Raw genomic sequence first — 21,710 nt, forward strand, 5'->3', positions numbered from 1 at the left:
CCTGAGCAAAAATCTGATTCAGAAGCTGAAAAAGGACTGCAGATGCTGTTGGATTCTGACCTCCCTGTACTTGAAGTGGATTTTCTGGAGCTACAGAAGCCCAATCGGCATGCTCTCAATTGAGTTGGAAGCTAGACATCCTGGGCTTTCCAGTAATATATAATAGTCCATACTTTGCCCGAGATTTGATGGCCCAAACTGGCGTTCAAAGTCAGCTTAAAACTTCTGGCGTAAAACGCCCAAACTGGCACCAGAATTGGAGTTAAACGCTCAAACTGGCACCAAAGCTGGCGTTTAACTCCAAGAAAAGCCTATGCACGTGAAAGCTTCAATGCTCAGCCCAAGCGCACACCAAGTGAGCCCCGGAAGTAGATTTCTGCATCATTTACTTATTTCTGTAAACCCTAGGCCACTAGTTCATTATAAATAGGACCTTTTACTATTGTATTTTCATCTTTTGATCAATCTTCAGATCATATTTGAGACTATCTTTGTATCACTTTTGATCTCTTGATCATGTTTTGGGGGCTGGCTGTTCGGCCATGCCTGGACCTTCATCACTTATGTATTTTCAACGGTGGAGTTTCTACACCCCATAGATTAAGGTGTGGAGTTCTGCTGTTCTTCATGAATTAATGCAAGTACTATTGTTCTTCTATTCAATTCATGCCTACTTCTTATTCTAAGATATTCACTCGCACTTCAACCTGATGAATGTGATGATCCGTGACACTCATCATCATTCTCACTTATGAACGCGTGCCTGACAACCACTTCCGTTCTATATGCAATAGCTTGAGTGTGTATCTCTTAGCCTCCTGGTTCACGATGCATGGTTGCCTCTCCTAACAACAGAGCCTTCCGTGAGATCAGAGTCTTCGTGGTATAGGCTAGAATTATTGGCAGCCATTCCTGGGATCTGGAAAGTCTAAACTTTGTCTGTGGTATTCCGAGTAGGATCCAGGATCCGGAAAGTCTAAACCTTGTCTGTGGTATTCCGAGTAGGATCTGGGAAGAGATGACTGTGACGAGCTTCAAACCTGCGAATGTGGGGCACAAGTTACAGTGTGCAAAAGAACAATGGTTCTATTCCGACGCTAGCGGGAACCGACAGATGATTAGCCCTGTGGTGACAGCGCAGATGGATTTGTTTTCATCCAAGAGGATCATACAGCTTGCCATGGAAGGAGGTAACGTATGGTTGGAAGAAGGCAATAGGAAAGCAGAAGTTCAGAAGCAACAAAGCATCTCCAAACGCTTATCTGAATTTCCCACTAATGAATTACATAAGTATTTCTATCTTATTTTATATATTAATTATACTTTAATTATCAAAACCTCAAAGCCATTTTAATTCGCCTGACTGAGATTTACAAGGATGACCATAGCTTGTTTCAAGCCGACAATCTCCGTGGGATCGACCCTTACTCACGTAAGGTATTACTTGGACGACCCAGTGCACTTGCTGGTTAGTTGTGCAGAATTGCAAAAGTGTGATCACAATTTCCCACACCAAGTTTTTGGCGCCGTTGCCGGGGATTGTTCGAGTTTGGACAACTGACGGTTCATCTTGTTGCTCAGATTAGGTAATTTTATTTTAATTTTAAGCTTTTTATTTTTATTCTTTTTATTTTCGAAATATTTTCAAAAAAAATAAATTATTCTATGTCTTCAGAATTTTTAAGAATGAATTCTAGAGTTTCAGATGATGCTTTCATCATCACAAGAGCTAATTGATTCTCATCAATTTGGCTGTTGTATGTAATGTCCTGCTGACGCTTGGCTAGCCATGTCTAATCTTTTTAAACTGAAGCTTTATACTAACATTGCATGATTCCTACAATTCTTATTAAAAATTTTGAAATCCTTATTTTTCTTTTTCCAAATAATTTTCGAAAAATACAAAAAAATTAATAAAACCATGAAAATCAAAAATAATTTGTGTTTCTTGTTTGAGTCTAGTGTCATATTTTAAGTTTGGTGTTTTACATATTTTTAATTTTCTTGCATTCTTCTAAAATATATGCATTATATTCTTCATTGATCTTCAAGTTGTTCTTGATGATTTTATTGGGTCTGATCTTTAAATTCTCTTGTTTTGTGTCTTTTGTTGTTTCTCATGTGCATTCTCAATTTGTTAGTGTCTCTAATATGAAAATTTCTAAGTTTGGTGTCCTGCATGTCTTTCTTTTCTTAAAAATATGTTGTTAATATTCATCTAGACATTCAATGTGTTCTTGCATGCATTGTTTATTTGATCTTAGTTTTTCATGATTAGTTTTATTTTGTTGTTGTTCTCTCTCATCATTAAAAATTCAAAAAAATTTTCAAAATTATGTCTTTTCAAGTCAATAATACAGAGAATTGAAGATTTAGAACATGCAGCAGAGAAATTACAGAGAAAAAGCTGGGCGTTCAAAACGCCCAGTAAAGAAGGAATTCTGGCGTTTAAACGCCAGCCAGGGTACCTGGTTGGGCGTTTAACGCCAAGACAACACAAGGGAGGTAAGTTAGTTTTTAATTCAAATCTTTTTCAAATCTTCATAATTTTTCAAAATCAAATCTTTTTTCAAATCATATCTTTTTCAAAATCAAATCTTTTTCCATTTTTCTCTCACTATTTTTGAAAATCCTGGCTACCAATTAATAATTTGATTCAAAAATTTCAAATTTGTTACTTCCTTGTTTAGAAAGGTTCAATATTTAAATTTTAGAATCATATCTTTTAAATTTCTTGTTAGCCAAGTCATTAATTTAAAAAAAATCAAATCTTTTTAAATTGTTTTTCAATCATATCTTCTCAATCATATCTTCTTAACCACATCTTTTTCAAAATAATTTTCAATCATATCTTTTTTATTACTGATTTCAAAATCTTCTTCAAAATCACCTAACCACTTTCTCATTTTTAATTTTCAAAAAACCATCAACCACTTTTTTAAAAATTTCTTTTAATTATTTAAAAAAAAATTTTAGTTTTATTAAAAAAAATTTTGAAAAATTTTCTCTCTCCTCACCTTCTTCTATTTAAGGACTAACACTCCTCCTCAATTAGCAATTCAAACTCTCTCTCCTTCTTCATATGTTTAAATTCTTATCTACCTACCTCATCCCTCTATTCCTGTTTTTCTCTGACACCTCAAGGAATCTCTATACTGTGACATAGAGGATTCCATACTTTCTTGTTCTCTTCTCTTTCATATGAGCAGGAACAAAGACAAAGGCATTCTTGTTGAAGCTGATCCTGAACTTGAAAGAACCTTGAAGAGGAAGCTAAGAGAAGCTAAAGCACAACTCTCTAGAGAGGACCTGACAGAAATTTTTGAAAAGGAAGAAGACATGGCAGCCAAAAATAACAACAATGCCAACAATGCAAGGAAGATGCTTGGTGACTTCATTACACCGTCTTCTGACTTCTGTGGAAGGAGCATCTCAATTCTTGCAATTGGAGCAAACAACTTTGAGCTTAAGTCTCAATTAGTTTCTCTAATGCAGCAGAATTGCAAGTATCATGGACTTCCATTGGAAGATGCTCATCAGTTTTTAGCTGAATTCTTGCAAATCTATGACACTGTTAAGACCCATGGAGTTAACCCTGAGGTCTATAGACTTATGCTCTTCCCTTTTACTATAAGAGACAGAGCTAGAATATGGTTGGACTCACAACCTAAAGAAAGCCTGAACTCTTGGGAAAACCTGGTCAATGCCTTCTTGGCAAAGTTCTTTCCACCTCAAAAAATGAGTAAGCTTAGAGTGGAAGTCCAGACCTTCAGACAGAAGGAAGATAAATCCCTCTATGAAGCTTGGGAAAGATACAAGAAGTTGATCAGAAGGTGTCCTTCTGGCATGCTTTCAGAATAGAACATCATATGCATATTCTATGATGGTCTGTCTGAACTGTCCAAGATGTCATTGGACAATTCTGCTGGAGGATCTCTTCATCTGAAGAAGATGCCTGAAGAAGCCCAGGAACTCATTGAAATGGTTACAAATAACCAATTCATGTACACTTCTGAAAGAAATCCTGTGAATAATGGGACAACTCAGAAGAAAGGAGTTCTGGAGATTGATACTCTGAATGCCATACTGGCTCAGAATAAAATATTGACTCAATAAGTCAATATGATTTCTCAAAGTCTGTCTGGAATGCAAGCTGCAACAGGCAGTACTAAAGAAGCCTCCCCTGAAGGAGAAGCTTATGACCCTGAGAATCCTGCAATATAAGAGGTGAATTACATGGGAGAACCCTATGGAAACACCTATAATCCTTCATGGAGAAATCATCCAAATCTCTCATGGAAGGACCAACAGAAGCCTCAACAAGGCTCCAACAATAATAATGGTGGAAGAAATAGGTTTGGCAATAGCAAACCTTTTCCATCATCTCCTCAGCAACAGACAGAGAATTCTAAGCAGAGCTACTCTGACTTAGCAATTGTAGTCTCTGATCTATCTAAGACCACACTAAGTTTCATGAATGAAACAAGATCCTCCATTAGAAATTTGGAGGCACAAGTGGGTCAGCTGAGTAAGAGAATTACTGAAACTCCTCCTAGCACTCTCCCAAGAAATACAGAAGAAAATCCCGAGAGAGTGCAAGGCCATAACCATGACCAACATGGCCGAACCTGGAGAGTGTAAGGAGGACGTGATTCCCAGTAAGAAAAATCTCATGGGATGTCCTCTGAACGAAAAGAAGTTCCCCTTTAAGGAACCAAGGGAATCTGAGGCTCATACAGAGACCATAGAGATTCCATTGAACCTACTTCTGCCATTCATGAGCTCTGATGAGTATTTTTCCTCTGAAGAGGATGAAGATATCACTGAAGAGCAAGTTGCTAAGTATCTGGGAGCAATCATGAAGCTGAATGCCAAGTTATTTGGTAATGAGACTTGGGAGGATGAACCCCCTTGCTTACCAATGAACTGAATGACTTGATTAGGCAGACATTACCTCAGAAGAAATTGGATCCTGGAAAGTTCTTAATACCTTGTACCATAGGCACAATGACCTTTGAGAAGGTTCTATATGACCTTGGGTCAAGTATAAACCTTATGCCACTCTCTGTAATGGAGAAACTAGGGATCCTTGAGGTGCAAGCTGCAAGAATCTCACTAGAGATGGCAGACAATTCAAGGAAACAGGCTTATAGACTTATAGAGGATGTCTTGGTAAAGGTTGAAGGCCTTTACATTCCTGCTGACTTCATAATCCTGGACACTGGGAAGAATAAGGATGAATCCATCATCCTTGGCAGACCCTTCCTAGCCACAGCAAAAGCTGTGATTGATGTGGACAAAGGAGAGCTAGTCCTTCAAGTGAATGAGGACTACCTTGTGTTTAAAGCTAAAGAATCTCCTTTTGTATACATGGAGAAGAAGCATGACAAGCTTCTCTCAATGCAGAGTCAAACAGAGCCCCACATTCAAACTCTAAGTTTGGTGTTGGGAGGCCATCATCATGCTCTGAGTATCTGTGAGGCTCCATGAGATCCCACTGTCAAGCTATTGACATTAAAGAAACGCTTGTTGGGAGGCAACCCAATTTTTACTTATCTATGTTAAATTTCTATTGTTATTTCATGTTTTCTTTAGGATGATGATCATGTGGAGTCACAAAAATAAAAGCTAAAATAAAAAATAGCATTGAAAATAGTACACCCTGGAGGATGAGCTTACTGGCGTTTAAGGGTAGCAGAATGGGCGTTAAACGCCCAGTCGGCACCATTCTGGGCGTTTAACGCCAGAAAAGGGCACCAGACTGGCATTTAAACGCCAGAAAGGGAAGAAAAGTTGGCGTTAAATGCCAGAAATGGGCAGTAACCTGGCGTTTAACGCTAGGATTGGCACTCCAAGGGGCGTTTACATGCCCAAAATGGTGCAGGGATGAGAAATCCTTGACACCTCAGGATCTGTGGACCCCACAGGATCCCCACCTACCTCAACCCGTTCTTTCTCTTCTCCACACCTTTCCATAACACCCTTCCCCAAATACTCTTCACCAATCACTTCTTCACAATTCAAATTCAAAACTTTCCCCTCCCAAACCCAACCCATAATACACGAACCCTACCCCTCTTTCCACTCCTATATAAACCCCTCATCCCTCCTTCATTTTCACACATCATAAACACTTTTTCCCCCCTTGGCCGAACCACTCACACTTCTCCATCTCCTCCATTTTCTTCTTCTTCTTCTCCCTTTTTTTCTTCCTTTGCTCGAGGACGAGCAAATCTTCTAAGTTTGGTGTGGTAAAAGCATTGCTTTTTGTTTTTCCATAACGATTTATGGCACCTAAGGCCAGAGAAACCTCTAGAAAGAGGAAAGAGAAGGCAAAAGCTTCCACCTCTGAGTCATGGGAGATGGAGAGATTCATCTCAAAGGTCCATCAAGACCACTTCTATGAAGTTGTGGCCAAGAAGAAGGTGATCCCTGAGTTCCTTTTCATGCTCAAAAGGAATGAGTATCTGGAGATCCGACATGAGATTCGAAAAAGAGGTTGGGAAGTTCTCACCAACCCCATTCAACAAGTCAAAATCTTAATGGTTCAAGAGTTCTATGCTAATGCATGGGTCACCAAAAACCATGATCAAAGTGTGAACCCGAACCCAAAGAATTGGCTTACAATGGTTCGGGGGAAATACTTAGATTTCAGTCCGGAAAATGTAAGGTTGGCATTCAACTTGCCAATGATGCAAGGAGATGCACGCCCCTACACTAGAAGGGTCAACTTTGATCAAAGGTTAGACCAAGTCTTCATGGACATATGTGTGGAAGGAGCTCAGTGGAAAAGAGACTCCAAAGGCAAGCCGGTTCAATTGAGAAGGCATGACCTTAAACCCGTGGCTAGAGGATGGTTGGAATTCATCCAATGCTCCATCATTCCTACTAGCAACCAATCCAAAGTGACTATAGATCGGGCTATCATGATCCATAGCATCATGATTAGAGAGGAAGTAGAAGTTCATGAGGTCATATCTCTAGAACTCTACAAAGTGGCTGACAAAACCTCCACTTTGGCAAGGTTAGCCTTCCCTCATCTCATTTGTCACCTATGCAATTTAGCTGGAGTTGTCATAGAAGAAGACATCCTCATTGAAGAGGACAAGCCCATCACTAAAAAGAGGATGGAGCAAATAAGAGAGCCCATTTATGGACCTCAACAAGAGCATAAGGAAGTCCCTCATCAAGAAATCCCTAAGATGCCTCAAGGAATGCATTTTTCTCCATAAAACTATTGGGGGCAAATCAACACCTCTTTAGGAGAACTGAGTTCCAACATGGAACAACTAAGAATGGAGCACCAAGAGCACTCCATTATTCTCCATGAAATTAGAGAGGATCAAATAGCCATGAGGGAAGAGCAACAAAGGCAAGGAAGAGACATAGAGGAGCTCAAGAGTTCCATTGGATCTTCAAGAGGAAGAACTAGCCACCATCACTAAGGTAGACCCGTTCTTTAATTTCTTTGCTCTTATTTTTCTGTTTTTCAAAAAATTATGCTTTATGTTTTGCCTATTTTTGTGTCTTTATTACATGATCATTAGTGTCTAGTATCTATGCCTTAAATCTATGAATGTCCTATGAATCCATCACATTTCTTAAATAAAAAATGTTTTTAATTGTAAAAGAACAAGAAGTACATGATTTTGAATTCTATCTTGAAATTAGTTTAATTATTTTGATGTGGTGGCAATACTTTTTGTTTTTCTGAATGAATGCTTGAACAGTGCATATTTTTGAATTTGTTGTTTATGAATGTTAAAATTGTTGGCTCTGAAAGAATAATGAAAAAGGATAAATGTTATTGATAATCTGAAAAATCATAAAATTGATTCTTGAAGCAAGAAAAAGCAGTGAAAAGCTTGCAGAAAAAAAAGGTGAAAAAAAGAGAAAGAAAAAGAAAAATCAAGCAGAAAAAGCCAATAGCCCTTTAAACCAAAAGGCAAGGGTAGAAAAAGGATCCAAGGCTTTGAGCATTAATGGATAGGAGGGCCCACAGGAATAAAATCCTGGCCTAAGCGGCTAAACCAAGTTGTCCCTAACCATGTGCTTGTGCCGTGAAGGTGTCAAGTGAAGAGCTTGAGACTAAGCGGTTAAAGTCGTGGTCCAAAGCAAAAAAGAGTGTGCTTAAGAGCTCTGGACACCTATAACTGGGGACTTTAGCAAAGCTGAGTCACAATCTGAAAAGGTTCACCCAATTATGTGTCTGTGGCATTTATGTATCTGGTGGTAATACTGGAAAACAAAATGCTTAGGGTCACGGCCAAGACTCATAAAGTAACTGTGTTCAAGAATCAACATACTGAATTAGGAGAATCAATAACACTATCTAAATTCTGAGTTCCTAATAGATGCCAATCATTCTGAACTTCAAAGGATAAAGTGAGATGCCAAAACTGTTCAGAAGCAAAAAGCTAATGGCCCCGCTCATCTAATTAAGACTGATCCTCATAGATGTTTTTGAAATTTACTGTATATTCTCTTTTTTTATCCTATTTTGGTTTTAGTTGCTTGGGGACAAGCAACAATTTAAGTTTGCTGTTGTGATGAGCGGATAATTTATATGCTTTTTAGCATTATTTTTAGGTAGTTTTTAGTATGATTTAGTTAGTTTTTAGTATATAATTATTAGTTTTTAAATAAAATAACATTTCTGGACTTTACTATGAGTTTGTGTGTTTTTATGTGATTTCAGGTATTTTCTGGCTGAAATTGAGGGACCTGAGCAAAAATCTGATTCAGAAGCTGAAAAAGGACTGCAGATGCTGTTGGATTCTAACCTCCCTATACTCAAAGTGGATTTTCTGGAGCTACAGAAGCCCAATCGGCGCGCTCTCAATTGCGTTAAAAGGTAGATACCCTGGGCTTTCCAGCAATATATAATAGTCCATACTTTGCCCGAGATTTGATGGCCCAAACCGGCGTTCAAAGTCAGCTTAAAACTTCTGGCGTAAAACGCCCAAACTGGCACCAGAATTGGAGTTAAACGCCCAAACTGGCACCAAAGCTGGCGTTTAACTCCAAGAAAAGCCTATGCACGTGAAAGCTTCAATGCTCAGGCCAAGCACACACCAAGTGGGTCTCGGAAGTGGATTTCTGCATCATTTACTTATTTTTGTAAACCCTAGGCCACTAGTTCATTATAAATAGGACCTTTTACTATTGTATTTTCATCTTTTGATCAATCTTCAGATCATATTTGAGACTATCTTTGTATCACTTTTGATCTCTTGATCACGTTTAGGGGGCTGGCCATTCGGCCATGCCTGGACCAGAAAATTATTAAAATAGTTACGTTGCAAGTATAGTTCTTAACTCACCGAAAATCTGCCTATCAATTTAGAAATATGTCACAGAGAGTTTAAATTAAAAATTACTGGGAGTTGGAGTCCCAGGTCGTCTCCCAACGAGTTGCAGAAAAGTGTGCTATTTTATTAATCAGATGTTCCAAAAGGTTGAGTTAAGTAGATGGAAAATTAAATTGAGAAAATTTAAATAATATGAATAAAAGCCTTGACTGGGAGTTGATTAGTTGGAATCTCTATCATTGATGGGATGATTTCAAAATTAATTTATAATTAATGGTTGTTCTGTTTAGTTATCCTTTACTAGGTAAAGGAAAGTCAAAAAAGTTGGAATGCTAGATCTATTCACGAGTTGCAACCCACTTAGTTCAAAGGGATTGGTGTTAGTGACTGGATAGCAATCCAACAGTTAACCCAATTACAAATTCTCTTTCAATCCTTCCAACTCAAGAGTTCCTTTCAATCAACTCCCCATCAAGTGAAGAAACTACTCGCTCATTGTAAATAATGAATCCATAACATATGAAAGAGAATTAAAAGAAGACATGATTATTGGAATGGAAAATAAATTAAAATGGAAGAAATAAATTAAAATCATGAAAGTATTCAAATGACAAAATTGAACAAAACAAAGAACATGGAAGAATAAAACCAAGTTAAGAGAACGAACTAGAATGACGAAGTCTTGATGAGGAAATAACTCTTCTCAATGTTCCAATGCTAAGACCAATTAAAAATTAAAATTCTAAAACCTAGAGAGAAAAACCTAAAGGAGTAAAACTAGATCTAAAACTGAAAACTGTGTGGAATGAATGTTGTCTTTTGTTTCTGCATATTCTCTGGCTCTAGTCTGCTGTTCTGGGCCAAAAACTGGGTCGAAATAAGGTCCAAAATCGCCCCCAGCGAATTCTGCAGATTATGCAGATCGCACATGTCACGCGATCGCGTCATCCATGCGGACGCGTCATTCGCACTTTTCCTTGCCACGTGTTCGCGTCGTCCACACTATCGCGTCACTTGAGCTTTTCCAATACGCGCGGCTGCGTCACTGCCATTTGCTCTCCTTCGCGCGGTCGCGTGAGCCATGCGACCGCGTCACTTCTCGCTGGTTATCTCCTCAAATTCTTGTGTTCCTTCACTTTTTGCTAGCTTCCTTTCCAATCTCCAACTCATTCATGCCTTATAAAGTCTGAAACACTCAACACACAAATCACGGCATCGAATGGAATAAAGGAGAATTAAAAATACATAATTAAAGTCTCTAGGAAGCAGTTTTCAAACATGTTATAAATTCAGGAAGGAATTATAATTTCATGCTAATTTAATGAATAGGTGGGTAAGGATCATGATAAAACCACACAATTAAACACAATATAAACCATAAAATAGTAGTTTATCAACCTCCCCACACTTAAACATTAGCATGTCCTCATGCTTAATTGAAGGAGATAAGGAAATAAGTATGAACATGTAGAAATTCATGAAATGCAATGCAAGCCTATATATATATATAAATAAATGCAACTATATGATTCTTGCCCAATTGATCAAAAGTAAATAAGCTCTTCAAAATAATTACAAATCAAATTCCACTAATTCTATCATTATACAATAAAACAGATAAAAGTGCAAGAAGATAGCTCATGAAAGCAGGGAACATGAAAATTCAAGCATTGAACCCTCACTGATAATGTATGTACGCTCTAATCTCTAGTGTATAGGGTAATCAATCTATCCTTCTCTAATCATGCTTTCTAACTTTTGTTCTTCTCCTAACCAATCAACAACAGTTAATATACCAATGCAAACATCATGAGGTCTTTTCAAGGTTGTAATGGGGCCAACGTACAGGTAGGGATATACATATGGTTAAGTGAGCTGATAAATTGAATCTTTAATTAACCCAAGCTTCAACCCAACCTATATATTTTTAATGTAATCTTAAAGTTCATACCTAGCTTCCCAGAATTCCCTTTTTCAATCCATACTCATGTATCAACTTTGTATTTGATTCTATCATATGTGCATTGATCTTTGAGTTATGAATTTAACATGGGGGTAATTTTGTCCCCTTATTTATTTAAATTTTTTTTTGACATTAAAATAAATATAGCTTATCAATGCACACAGATTTTTAATTCTTATAGTTTCACATGAGTAGGTATCCAAATTTCCATTAAATTCTCATGACACATTCCCTTAACAACTTTTATTCCCACAATTTTCCATACTTAACTAGCACACACAATTCTATCTTAAGCTAACCAAAGATTCAATTTGGGATATACAATTGTTTTTCAGCATAAGGTTAGTAATGTGGTAAAATATAGAACAAATGGGATTTAAAGGCTCAAAGTGGTTAACAAAGGTAATTGAAAAGGGTAGGCTTAATTTGGATAAGTGAGTTTAAATAAATAATGGCCTCAATCATGTGCAAGCATGCAAATATAATAAATATTGGACATATAAGATAAAACAAAATATAGATTACAATCATAGAGAAGTAAACACACAAGAATGAAATAATTATGGTTAAATAATGTAACCATACATAAAGGCTCAAATCTTTCACAGGTTGTGTGTTCTTTAGCTCAAATGTCATGTTCCAAATACAACTTAAGCAAATTTATCATAAAAATTTTGAAAAATTAGTGAAATTTTGTTCCAAAGATAGAGTCTTAAAAGAAACTTATTGTCTTTTCAATCAAGTAGAACATGCATGCAACTATCCTGACCTATGCAATTTATTCTATTCTATAAAAGAAAGAAAATCTAACTAAAATATCCTAATTATTGGTGCTAGAGAAGAGAAATTACCTCCGGAAGTCAGGTACTGACCGACCTCCCCACACTCAAGGCTTTGCACCGTCCTCGGTGCCGTCTGTCAGGAACAGGGGTGGGCTGGTAGCAGTATCTCCACAATCGGGACCATCATGGCTCCCTGTGCTAGTAAAAGAAGTGGATTCCGGGGTGTCTGAGTCTTTGCAATCTCCTCTAAGTAGCTCCCTGAGGTGTTTGAATCTTCGGTTGTTACGGCGTTCTCTCAACTTAGCTTTGTGTTCTTGCCGATCCAACCTCTGGATTATCTACTGGAGCAATTCATCAGTTGTAGGTGCTTGTGGTGTTGAAGAAGGATTATCTTCAACTGGAGTAGTAGGAAGGCTTGTAGTGGCTGCTGGGAGTCTGAGGTATTTTCCATTAGGGATATACTGATCATCCCGTGGAAGCACGGCTTTGGTGTCCCCAGCTCTGTAGGAGACTTCGGCGGCTGAGACAAGATCTGAGACCAAGACGGGGAAAGGTAAGTTGCCCGCAATTTGTACGTGTCCCATAGCATTCCAGATATGTCTTGAGAGATTCAGGGGTTGGTCTGTAAGGATGCACCATAGTAGAACAGCCATGTCCGCAGTGAAGGAGGACTCATGAGTGCTCGGAAAGACGTAATGGGACATGATCTGTGCCCATACGCAAGCCTCCAAGGTAAGTGTTGAAGCCAAGATTCCCTTAGGGCGGGTACGGTGGTATCCGTAGATCCAACGGCTGCCAGGTAATGCGATAACTCCGAGAACGGAGTCCCAGTCAAATTGGTACCTCTGGCGCTTAAGTGCGGCTTCTTGGAAGGCGTCCATTCCTTCTGGAATAGGGGGAAGACTCAGAGCTTGCTGAATGGCCGTTTCTGTAATGGGAACTTGCTTCTGTCGAACATAAACAGACTGCAGGGTTGGCATGTAGAAGTTAGAGTAGAACTCAACTACCCAAGAAAGATTGACCTGCCTTGGCCGTCTTCGTAGGAAACCCCATTGTCTTCATTCAATTTGCGGCTCAACAAAGGTAGCAATATTGGACGGGAGGATAAGAAGGTATTCATTGTTATAGTTTCTTTCTGCCAGGATAGGGAACATCTGCTCACAGTAGCGATTGGGAAATCACACAGTTTCCTTTGTTGGAAAGGCTTTCTCTTTGTCATCAACCTTTATTATCCTCTTAACTCTTTTTGTTGAGCGCTTGACTGCGGTTGAAGACGGCTCTGCCACTGATGCTCTTTTAGTGCCTCTTCTTGCTGGGGTTTTAGGAGTTGCTTTCTCCTTTCCTTTCTTGGTGGCCATCCTAAAAAGAGAGGAGAAAGTAAATTAAATTCAAATAGATATATAGCAAGGAAGAGAACGGAAGAATGGTGATGGATGCACATTAGGATGTAGTTGACATTAGCACAGGCTCTCAAGTACATGTGAAAAGCCAACAATGAAAAATAGTCAGTGCACCGAAAGATAAGTAGATGCAAGGTGTTTATTGGCATGCCGGAAAAGGGCATGAGTAGCATAGACCAAGCATCAGTTGTAACAAGCTAAAATGTTTGTATTGACAATTAAATTCAATTAAAACAATAGTAAAGAGAATTTGTAAAAAGCAAGCATTGAATAGTAGAGTAAAGTAATGTAGAAAAGTGCATAATGCTATATGGGCTTTTTCACAAACACATGGCATGCATGGTAAATAAGATATAGAAAGTATGAAGGTGAACATGCAAGCAATCCCTTAAAAATAATAATTGTCAAACAAATTGCAACAATCCACAAGCATATAATGAGGAATAATGACTCAAATAAATTTCTAATACCATGTAAAAAGGAAAAGAAGAAGAAGGAAAATATGAATAATAAAAAGAAAAAGAAAAAGAAAAAGAAAATAATAAATAATATATAAAATAATAAGAATGATAGAAAAGAGAAGAAGGAAGAAGAAAATAGAACCTTGGTAATGGAGGTGAGAGAGAGAGAGAGTGATAGGTGAGATAGAAGGAAGAAGGGAGAAGGAAGAAATAATGAGGGAAAAGAAAAATTAGGATTTGGAGGAGAGAAAGATAAGATATGTGGCAATTTTAGGTTGAGCTGTGCGGCGCATGCGACGCGGCCGCGTGGGGCACGCGTTCGCGTGGATGCGTTTCAAGTATGGTGACGCGATCGCGTCGGTCACGCGGTCGCGTGACCCATGTTATGCTTCTGGCGCGAGTGCAGCCTCGCACCAGCACAACTCTCTGTTCAAATTAATTTATTTGCCAAAATTGGGACGGCGCGATCGCGTGGGTCACGCGATCGTGTGAGTGTGCGTCAGAAAATGGATGACGCGGCCGCGTCGGCGACGTGGTCGCGTGATAAGGATTGTGCTTCCAGCACCAATCCAGCATCACTCTCGCACAATATTTCATTGTGTACCCTTTTACGTCGAAAACTCAGGGCACGCGGCCGCGTGGGGCACGCAGTCGCGTGGGAGGCCATGATTCCCATGCGACGTGAACGCGTCAGCGACGCGGTCGCGTGGGTTGATTTGTGCCATTGGCACGCCTCCAGCCACGCTCCAGCATAACTTTCTGTTCATCTTTATTTTTCTTTACTCTCCTTACGACGCGGACGCGTCGCTGATGCGATCGCGTCGCGTAGCGGAAAATTTTTTTTTTTTGAAAATAAAAACATGTAAATGCAGATGCATGAAAGTACTAAGAAAGAGAAGAGTTATTGAATAGGAAAAACTAAAAATAAAGAAAAGAACGATCATACCATGGTGGGTTGTCTCCCACCTAGCACTTTGCTTTAACGTCCGTAAGTTGGACGCTCCACTAGCTCAATCTTCTGCTATGTGGGGATCTTCCAAGAGGAAGATCTCAAGCTCCTTGTTTTTCTGCATCTTCTCGCCATGGTATAGCTTCAGGCGTTGTCCATTAACCTTAATGAGTTCAGAGCTTGAGGGATGGCTTAGGTGATAAACTCCGTACGGTTCGGCCTTCTCTACTCTGTATGGACCTTCCCATCTTGATCTCAACTTACCTGGCATGAGCCTTAGTCGAGATTTGTAAAGGAGGACTAAATCCCCAGGTTGGAACTCTTTCTTCTTGATGTTTTGATCATGTACAGCCTTCATCTTTTCCTTGTATATTCTGGAGTTTTCATAAGCTTCTAGGTGAAGGCTCTCCAGTTCCTACAGTTGCAACTTCCTTTCAGCTCCAGCTTTCTCAATTCCCATGTTGCACTCCTTAACTGCCCAAAAATTTATGTGTTCTACTTCAACTGGGAGATGACAAGCTTTTCCATAAACCAAGCGGAAAGGACTCATCCCAATGGGTGTCTTGTATGCTGTTCTATATGCCCAGAGTGCATCTTGTAGCCTGGTGCTCCAGTCTTTTCTATGAGGCTTCACTATCTTTTGCAAGATACGCTTAATTTCTCTGTTTGACACCTCGGCTTGCCCATTAGTTTGGGGATGGTAAGCTGTTGCAACTTTATGAATTATTCCATGCTTCTTCATTAATCATGTCAGTCTCCTGTTACAAAAATGGGTGCCTTGATCGCTCACGATTGCTCGTGGTGATCCGAAGTGACATATAATATGGTTTCTCACAAAGGAAACAACAGTGTTAGCATCATCAGTGCGGGTTGGAATTGCTTCCACCCATTTGGAAACATAATCCACAGCTAACAATATATAAAAATATCTATTAGAATTTGGAAATGGAGCCATGAAGTCAATGCCCCAAACATCAAAAATTTCACAAAAAAGCATAATTTGTTGAGGCATCTCATCCCTCCTGGATATATTACCAAATTTCTGGCATGGGAGACAAGATTTACAAAACTCAGCAGCGTCTCTAAAAAGAGTAGGCCACCAGAATCCACAGTCTAAGATCTTTCTAGCTGTTCTTTGAGGGCCAAAATGTCCTCCACTCTCAGATGAGTGACAGGCCTCTAAAATGGACTGAAATTCTGATTGAGGCACACAACGTCTAATTACTTGATCAGCGCCACATCTCCATAAATATGGGTCATCCCATATATAATATTTAGACTCGCTTTTCAGCTTGTCTCTTTGATGCTTAGAAAAATTTGGAGGAAATGTGCGGCTAACTAAATAATTAGCAACAGGTGCATACCAAGGGACTACCTCAGATACTGCTTACAGGTTATCAAAAGAAAAATTATCATCTACAGGAGTAGAATCATCCTTAACATGCTCAAGGCGACTCAAGTGGTCTGCCACTAAATTCTGATTACCACTCCTATCCTTTATTTCTAAATCAAATTCTTGTAACAGCAGTATCCAACGTATAAGTCTTGGTTTGGACTCCTTTTTAGCTAATAGATACTTTAAAGCTGCATGGTCCGAATACACTACTACTCTAGTACCAAGTAAATAAGCTCGGAATTTATCCAGAGCAAAAACAATAGCAAGAAGCTCTTTCTCAGTAGTAGTATAGTTGGACTGGGCATTGTCTAAAGTCTTAGACGCATAAGCAATAACGAAAGGATCCTTACCTTCACGCTGAGCCAGCGCTGCTCCTGCTGCATGGTTGGAAGCATCGCACATGATTTCAAATGGCTGGCTCCAGTCTGGTCCTCTCACAATTGGAGCTTGAGTCAGAGCAGTCTTCAGCTTATCAAACGCTTGTTTGCAATCCTCACTGAACTCGAACTCAATATCCTTCTGCAGTAATCTGGATAAGGGAAGTGCGACCTTACTAAAGTCCTTAATAAATCTCCTGTAAAAACCTGCATGGCCAAGGAACGAACGGACTTCCCTCACAGAAGAAGGATAAGGTAAACTAGAAATAACATTCACCTTTGCTGGGTCTATAGAAATGCCAATATTAGATACCACATGTCCTAATACAATTCCTTGTTTTACCATAAAGTGACATTTTTCGAAATTTAATACAAGGTTTGTATTAACACATCTATCTAATAATCTAGATAATCCATCTAAGCAAAGGCTCAAAGAATCACCATAAACGCTAAAATCGTCCATAAAAACTTCCATACAGTCCTCAATAAGATCAGAGAAAAGACTCATCATGCACCTTTGGAAAGTAGCTGGTGCATTGCACAAGCCAAAGGGCATTCTCTTGTAAGCATAAGTCCCAAAAGGACATGTAAAAGTAGTCTTTTCCTGATCCTCAGGAGCTATATGAATCTGGAAATAACCTGTGTAACCATCTAAAAAGCAATAATGTGATTTACCTGACAGGCGATCCAGCATTTGATCAATGAATGGAAGTGGGTAGTGATCCTTACAGGTAGCTTGGTTGAGACGCCTATAATCAATGCAGACTCTCCAAGCATTCTGAACTCTAGTTGCTATGAGCTCTCCATGCTCATTCTTCACTGTAGTGACTCCAGACTTCTTGGGCACCACTTGTACTGGGCTTACCCATTCACTGTCTGAAATGGGATATATGATACCTGCTTCCAATAGTCTGGTCACTTCCTTTTTGACAACTTCCAAGATGGTGGGATTCAATCTTCTTTGGGGTTGACGGACAGGTCTTGCTCCCTCTTCTAAAAATATTCTGTGCTCACATACTTGAGGGTTGATGCCTACTATATCTGCCAAGCTCCACCCAATTGCCTTCTTATACTTCCTCAGCACGTCAAGTAACTACTCTTCTTGTTGAGAAGTCAGTTCCCTTGCAATAATAACTGGAAAATTCTGCTCATCTTCAAGATAAGCATATTTGAGATGTGGAGGGAGGGGTTTCAATTCTAACTTCTGATCATGAGCAGGCTCTGAATTATCTGGGGCTTGTGAAAATGGCGAAGTGCCCTCATTGTCAGTTAAAAGGGTCCCCACACTTGGACCTTGTCCAGTGTGCCTCTCTTCAAACTCTTCCTTGTGAACTTCAGCTACACTTTCATCTATGACATCACACTAGAAGATAGAACGATCTTCTGGGGGGTTGTCAATGACTCCATTCAGATTGAAGATTACTATGCGGCCATCTATTTCAAAGGAGTATGTTCCTGAAAAAACATCCAATTTGAATTTTGATGTCTTCAGGAATGGTCTTCCAAGTAGGATTGATGATGGCTTATCTGAATTATTATGGGGCATCTCCAAGATATAAAAATCAGTGGAAAATGTAAGCCCTTTAATGTTCACCAAAACATCTTCAGCAACTCCAGCCACTATAATAATGCTTTTATCTGCTAACACAAAACGAGCTGCCGACCTTTTTAAGGGAGGGAGCCTCAAAATATCATATATAGACAAAGGCATTATACTGACACATGCTCCTAAATCACACATGCAATCATAAATTACTACACCACCAATAGTACAGCTAACTATACAAGGACCTGGATCACTATATTTTTCAGGTAATCCTCCCATTAAAGCAGATATAGAACTACCTAAAGGAATAGTTTCTAATTCATTAATTTTATCTTTATGGATACATAAGTCTTTTAGAAACTTTGCATATTTAGGTACCTGCTGAATAACATCAAAAAGAGGAACAGTTACCTCAACCTTTTTGAATATTTCTACCATTTTGGGGTCGGGTTCCAGCTGCTTCCTGGGCTTTCTTGCAAGTTGTGGAAATGGAATAGGAGTAGTGTTTTCTGTGGTGTTTGCGCCTTTTGGTGCTTCCTTCTGTGGTTGAGCTATTTCTTCTTCAGCTATGTCCTGTATGTCCTCTTCCTCTTCCTCTTCAACATCTTCTATTTCTACTACCTCTTCAGCTGAGGTGTGTTCTGTTGGGCTTGGTTCCTCCTGATTCCTCTCCTGCATTGTGGTTCCAGACCTTAGGGTGATGGCATTAATGCCTCCCTTTGGATTGGGTAATGGTTGAGAGGGGATTCCAGTGGAGCTTGAGGGTTGGTTACTGGAATTTTGCGCTGATCCAATCTGTGACATAAGAGCTTGCAAAGTAGAGGTGAGACCATTCAGACTGGCATTAATACTATTCATGATGTTATTTTCCATGGTCTGTTGTCTTCGCTCAAAAGATTGTAGTAGCTCTTCATTAGGAGATAAAGAAGAATGAGTAAATTGAGAGGTCTGCTGTTGATTATTCTGTGGTCCTTGGTTTTGCCTTACGTGAGGTGCTCTGTAAGGTTGATTCTACTGCCTGTTGTTGTTATTATTCTACCTCTGATTTCCCTGATTATCTCGGCCTCCTCTGTTATTATTGTCCCTCCAATTCTGGTTAGAATTGTCCTGCCATCCATGGTTATTATTTCCACTTTGATTGTACCCTTGGTTGGGGCGGTCATAGAAGTTATGAGTGGATGCCACCATGTTGTCTTCTTGTTGGAGCTGCCGGCATTCATCAGTGTAATGGCTATAATCAGCACAGATTCCGCAAATTCTCTGCGGGACTAATTGTTGGTTTTGCTGTGGCGAGGGAGGTTGAGCTTGCTGAGCTTGTTGTTGATTCAATTGCATCTGCTTCAGCAAGTTGGTCATCTCACATATACTCTGAGCTAGAGCCGCAGTCTCTCTGTTAGAGGATACTTCTGCAACGACTTTTGAACGACCTTGCTTTTGCCTGTGGTTCCTAGTAGATTCAGCTAAATCACTAATCAATTGCCAAGCCTCATCAGTGGTCTTGTACTTCTTCATAGACCCATTCCTAGCACTTTCCAATGTGGTCTTATCTTAGGGCCTCATGCTCTGTGTGATATAGCTAAGTAACACTATCTTGTCAATCATGTGGTGGGGGCATGCTTCCAGAAGATTATTGAAGCGCTCCCAGTATTCAAAGAGAGTCTCATTGTCATCCTGAACAATTGTGGAAATATCCTTCCTCAGTTTATCAGTAACTTCAGATGGAAAGAATTTCTCCAAAAACTCCTTTCTGAGTGTATCCCAGTTGGATACATTTGCTAGAGGTTGAGTGTAGTACCACTCTCTTGCTTTTCCCTCGAGAGAAAATGGGAAAGCTTTCAGCAAAATTGAAGTTTCATCAGTACCATCACGCCTGACAGTAGAACAGGCTGCCTGGAAATCTCTCAAGTGCTTGATAGGCTCTTGAGCAGGTATGCCATGAAACTTGGGCATCAAATTTAGCAGTGCGGTCTTTATTTCAAAATCTGTAGCTACTGCCGGATGATGCGCTTGAAACGGTTGCATTGTAAAATCAGGGGCTCCTTCCTCCTGGATGGTAACTCTCCTATCTGCCATGTCTTCTGCATGTAAAACAACCGAATCAGTAGAACGGGGGCTGGTTTCCTCCTCAAGTTCACTTTCAGATCCGCCCTCAGAGCGGACTAACCGACGCTGTTCTCGCCTTATTCGTGAAATAGTCCTTTCAATTTCAGGATCGAATATTAGCAAGCACGGATCAGGAAGTGAACGCGTCATTTGACGAAAGAAACATGCAGCTCATAGTAGCAAAATAAAATAAAATGCAAATAAATAAATTCTAATTAATAACTTTAGCACTCTATTACAACTCTCCGGCAACGGCGCCAAAAATTGATGAGACACAGAAGTTGGTGAATTAAAAATTATTAAAATAGTTACGTTGCAAGTATAGTTCTTAACTCACCGAAAATCTGCCTATCAATTTAGAAATATGTCACAGAGAGTTTAAATTAAAAATTACTGGGAGTTGGAGTCCCAGGTCGTCTCCCAACGAGTTGCAGAAAAGTGTGCTATTTTATTAATCAGATGTTCCAAAAGGTTGAGTTAAGTAGATGGAAAATTAAATTGAGAAAATTTAAATAATATGAATAAAAGCCTTGACTGGGAGTTGATTAGTTGGAATCTCTATCATTGATGGGATGATTTCAAAATTAATTTATAATTAATGGTTGTTCTGTTTAGTTATCCTTTACTAGGTAAAGGAAAGTCAAACAAGTTGGAATGCTAGATCTATTCACGAGTTGCAACCCACTTAGTTCAAAGGGATTGGTGTTAGTGACTAGATAGCAATCCAACAGTTAACCCAATTACAAATTCTCTTTCAATCCTTCCAACTCAAGAGTTCTTTTCAATCAACTCCCCATCAAGTGAAGAAACTACTCGCTCATTGTAAATAATGAATCCATAACATATGAAAGAGAATTAAAAGAAGACATGATTATTGGAATGGAAAATAAATTAAAATGGAAGAAATAAATTAAAATCATGAAAGTATTCAAATGACAAAATTGAACAAAGCAAAGAACATGGAAGAATAAAACCAAGTTAAGAGAACGAACTAGAATGACGAAGTCTTAATGAGGAAATAACTCTTCTCAATGTTCCAATGCTAAGACCAATTAAAAATTAAAATTCTAAAACCTAGAGAGAAAAACCTAAAGGAGTAAAACTAGATCTAAAACTGAAAACTGTGTAGAATGAATGTTGTCTTTTGTTTCTGCATATTCTCTGGCTCTAGTCTGCTGTTCCGGGCAAAAAACTGGGTCGAAATAAGGTCCAAAATCGCCCCAGCGAATTCTGCAGATTATGCAGATCGCACATGTCACGCGATCGCGTCATCCATGCGGACGCGTCATTCGCGCTTTTCCTTGCCACGCGTTCACGTCGTCCACGCTACCGCGTCGCTTGAGCTTTTCCAAACTCACAATAATCAAGCTATGTACACACAAATTATAACTAATCAACCTAGGGTTTCATATATACACAAAA

The 21,710-nt window shown here is 39.2% G+C and overlaps 1 non-coding gene and 1 pseudogene across 1 annotated transcript; both read right to left on the reverse strand.

Moving 5' to 3' along the window:
* Window positions 1-3,744: 3,744 nt before the first annotated feature.
* Window positions 3,745-3,848, reverse strand: LOC148579907 (small nucleolar RNA R71). Its single transcript, XR_015899087.1, has one exon. It is a non-coding gene; the product is annotated as a small nucleolar RNA R71 (small nucleolar RNA).
* Window positions 3,849-12,160: 8,312 nt separating this feature from the next.
* LOC148579908 (uncharacterized) lies at window positions 12,161-13,414 on the reverse strand (annotated as a pseudogene).
* Between the last annotated feature and the right edge of the window lie 8,296 nt (window positions 13,415-21,710).

Source organism: Arachis ipaensis, chromosome B10 (genome assembly GCF_059453495.1).
Source record: "Arachis ipaensis isolate K30076 ecotype BB chromosome B10, ASM5945349v1, whole genome shotgun sequence".
Classification (NCBI taxonomy): domain Eukaryota; kingdom Viridiplantae; phylum Streptophyta; class Magnoliopsida; order Fabales; family Fabaceae; genus Arachis; species Arachis ipaensis.